Source organism: Austrofundulus limnaeus, unplaced genomic scaffold, assembly GCF_001266775.1.
Source record: "Austrofundulus limnaeus strain Quisiro unplaced genomic scaffold, Austrofundulus_limnaeus-1.0 Scaffold75, whole genome shotgun sequence".
NCBI classification, from domain to species: Eukaryota; Metazoa; Chordata; class Actinopteri; order Cyprinodontiformes; family Rivulidae; genus Austrofundulus; species Austrofundulus limnaeus.
Window position 1 is genome coordinate 527,498 of NW_013952477.1, and position 3,978 is coordinate 531,475.

The following is a 3,978-nucleotide window of genomic DNA, read 5'->3' on the forward strand; positions in this document are numbered from 1 at the left end:
GTATTTTTTCCCTTTGCATTTTTAAAATAAACACTTTTCATTTTTTTAATCAATGAGGTGTTAAAAAAACAACTCGGTGGTGCATTTTATTTTACTTTATCAGGCAAATCCCACTAAGATTGCAGGAAAGGCTAGGTTCTGAATGCAACATGGTTTTGGTCTGCGGGATAAACTCCRTACAAGCACGAGGAGAACATGCAAACTTCACACAAAAAGACCAGGACCAGAAACGGGGATCAAACCCAGGTCCTTCTTGCTGGGAGGTATCAGTGCTAACCATTGATCTATCATGCTGCCAGTACTAATGAACACTAGGGTAGTGGTCAGGCCTGGCGTGGCTAATCGGGAGGATCTGGACTTCTCCCGGTAGGCCGCCTGATGTTTGGGCCGCGAGAGCCAGCAACATGTTAGTTGGAATCGCTACAGACCCTGATTATATGTAGCGTTGGCTTGCCATAACTACCTGTGCTGCGGGGCGGGCCGCTTTGGGCTGCAGCCATGTTTTTTTTCCTCCTCCCAGCAGAAGGAAAGGCGGACRTACTCCGTCTGTCTGGAAAGGCAGATGTAATCCGTCTGTCTGGAAAAGCAGACGTCCTCTGTCTGTACTATGCCTGTCTGGAAAGGCAGATGTACTATGTCAGGCCGATGTACTATGTCTGTCTGGAAAGGCAGATGTACTYCCTCTGTCTGGAAAGGCAGATGTACTCCATCTGTCTGGAAAGGCAGATGAACTCCGTCAGTCTGGAAAGGCAGATGTACTCCATCTGTCTGGAAAGGCAGATGAACTCCATCTGTCTGGAAAGGCAGATGTACTCCGTCTGTCTGGAAAGGCAAATTTTTGTCTGGAAAGGCAAATGTACTCTGTCTGTCTGGAAAGGCAGATGTACACTGTCTGTCTGGAAAGGCAGATGTACTCCATCAGTCTGGAAAAGGCAGATGTACTCCATTTCTCTGGAAAAGCAGATGCACTCCGTCTGTCTGGAAAGGCAGATGTCTGTCTGGAAAGGCAGATGTACTCCATCTGTCTGGACAGGCAGACATCCTCCATCTTTCTAGAAAAGCAAATGCACTCCCTCTGTTTGGAAATGCAGATGTACTCCGTCTGTCGGGAAAGGCAGATGTACTCCGTCTGTCTGTAATGGCAGATGTCTCTCTAGAAAAGCAGATGTAATCCACCTGTCTGGAAAGCAGACATACTCCATCTGTCTGGAAAGGCAGATGTCTCTCTGGAAAGGCAGATATAGTCCATCTGTCTGGAAAGCAGACATACTCCATCTGTCTGGAAAGGCAGATGTCCTCTATGTACTCCTCACTATGTCTGGTAAGGCAGATGTCCTCTATGTACTCCTCTGTCTGAATGGAAAGGCAGATGTCCTAAATGTTGTCCTCTGTCTGTCTGGTAAGGCAGACGTACTCTGTCTGTCTGGAAAGGCAGATGTACTGCAACTGTCTGGAAAGGCAGACGTACTCCGTCTGTCTGGAAAGGCAGACATACTCCATCTGTCGGGAAAGGCAGATGTACTCTGACTGTCTGAAAAAGCAGATGTCCTCTGTCTGTACTATGTCTGTCTGGAAAGGCAGATGTACTATGTCAGGCCGATGGACTATGTCTGTCTATATGGGCAGATGTACTCCATCTGTCTGGAAAGGCAGATGTACTCCATCAGTCTGGAAAGGCAGATGTCTGTCTCGAAAGGCAGATGTACTACGTCTGTCTGGAAAAGGCAGATGTTCTCCATTTCTCTGGAAATGCAGATGTACTCTGTCTGTCGGGAAAGGCAGATGTACTCCCTGTCTGGAACGGCAGATGTACTCCATCAGCCTGGAAAGTCAGATGTCCTCTGTGTACTCCTCTTTCTGTCTGAAATGGCAGATGTCCTCTATGTCCTCTGTCTGTTTGGAAAGGCAGATGTACTCCATCTGTCTGGAAAGGCAGACGTACTCCATCTGTCTGGAAAGCCAGACATACTCCATCTGCCTGGAAAAGCAGACGTCCTCTATCTGTACTATGTCTGTCTGGAAAGGCAGATGTACTATGTCAGGCCGATGCACTATGTCTGTCTGGATAGGCAGACGTACTCCATCTGTCTGGAAAGGCAGATGTACTCCATCTGTCTGGAAAGGAAGATGTACTCCATCTGTCTGGAAATGCAGATGTACTCCATCTGTCTGGAAAGACAAATGTCTGTCTGGAAAGGCAGATGTACTCCATCTGTCTGTAAAGGCAGATGTCTGTCTGGAAAGGCCGATGTACTCCGTCTGTCTGGACAGGCAGACATCCTCCATCTTTCTAGAAAAGCATGTGTACTCCATCTGTTTGGAAATGCAGATGTACTCCGTCTGTCGGGAAAGGCAGATGTACTCCGTCTGTCTGGAAAAGCAGATGTCCCCTATGTACTCCTCTGTCTGTCTGGAAAACAGATGTCCTCTGTCTGTCTGGAAAAGCAGATGTCCTCTATGTACTCCTCTCTCTGTCTGGAAAGGAAGATGTCCGCTATGTAGTCCTCTGTCTGTCTGGTAAGCAGACGTACTCCGTCTGTCTGGAAAGGCAGATGTACTCCATCTGTCTGGAAAGGCAGACGTACTCCGTCTGTACTATGTCTTTCTGGAAAGGCAGATGTACTATGTCAGGCCGATGCACTATGTCTGTCTAGATAGGCAGATGTACTCCCTCTGTCTGGAAAGGCAGATGTACTCCATCTGTCTGGAAAGGCAGATGTCCTCTATGTACTCCTCACTATGTCTGGAAAGGCAGATGGTTTTTACCATCAAAAACTGAAAAGCGCTCCGCTCTTCAGTACATGAGATTGAGTCAAAAATACGAGATTAATTTCCTGTCATAATTCACAGGTGGTGCCCCAATTTCTTTAGTAAATTATAAGAAACTTGTAATTTAGCAACTTTTCAATAATTACAACTCTCCTATATACTATTACACAAATGTCATATGCATGTATGGAAAGGCAGATCTCCTATGCATGTATGGAAAGGCAAATGTCCTATGCATATACAGAAAGGCAGATGTCCTATGCATGTCTGGAAAGGCAGATGTCCTGACATAAACTCAAAAATGTCAGACTGTGAGTGGTATTGAAGACACAGGACAAGTAGTACAAAAGGTAAGTGTTTTGTTTACAGGTGCAGCAGTTGTCATCTATCTGAAAAGGAGGGGAAGAGTCCAATGGAATTCCAATGTTTGAGAAGTTGATGATTCAATAATGATATGTATAATGAACTTTCTTTTCTTACAGGTTTGTGAAGACAATGGGGCTCCAGGAGGATGGTTAATCCAAAGGTGAGTAGAGAAATCTTCAGGCAGATTGGCACATAGCAAAAAACACCCAAACAGTGAAATCCTTTTGTGATACATCCTGTGGCAGGGTTTCCAATGGCTTTCCTGGTAAGGGGAACTTTCTGGTGGTGAAACCTTAAACAAAGATACCAAAAAGGTAAGGGAAGCCAGAGCACAAGCCCGACCCCTGGCGCACCCCCAAGTTCCCAATCCACCATCAGTCCAGGCCCCCACCTGGTGGTGTGCCCCCCACCAGGGCCCAACCCCCAGACGTCAGTCGGGAAACGGGGGAGTGAGAAATAAATAAATAAATAAAAGAAGACCCAGACACACACACCCCACCCTCAAATGTGCTATTGATGCGTGTTGTTCTATAATGTAGTTAAAAGGAGAGGAAGAAGGGGCTGAGGTCGGTGGGATGCCAGTTTTACCCCCACCCCAACTCTACCCCAACCTCTAAGTGTCTATGTGCAGCTATTGGGGGAGGGCACAGATACCAGTGGTCATAGAGTGCCCCCCCAATGCAGAGTTCCTATATGTGAATGTCATGAAGATGTTATAGTGAGTGTCTAGAGTGTGTAATAAAAATGGGGTCTTGGCAGCTAGCCTGTTCCCCAGAACCCTGCATGAATGAAATTGTAATTGAAGAGGGTGGGGGTATGGGGTAAGAGATGGGGAGAAAAACT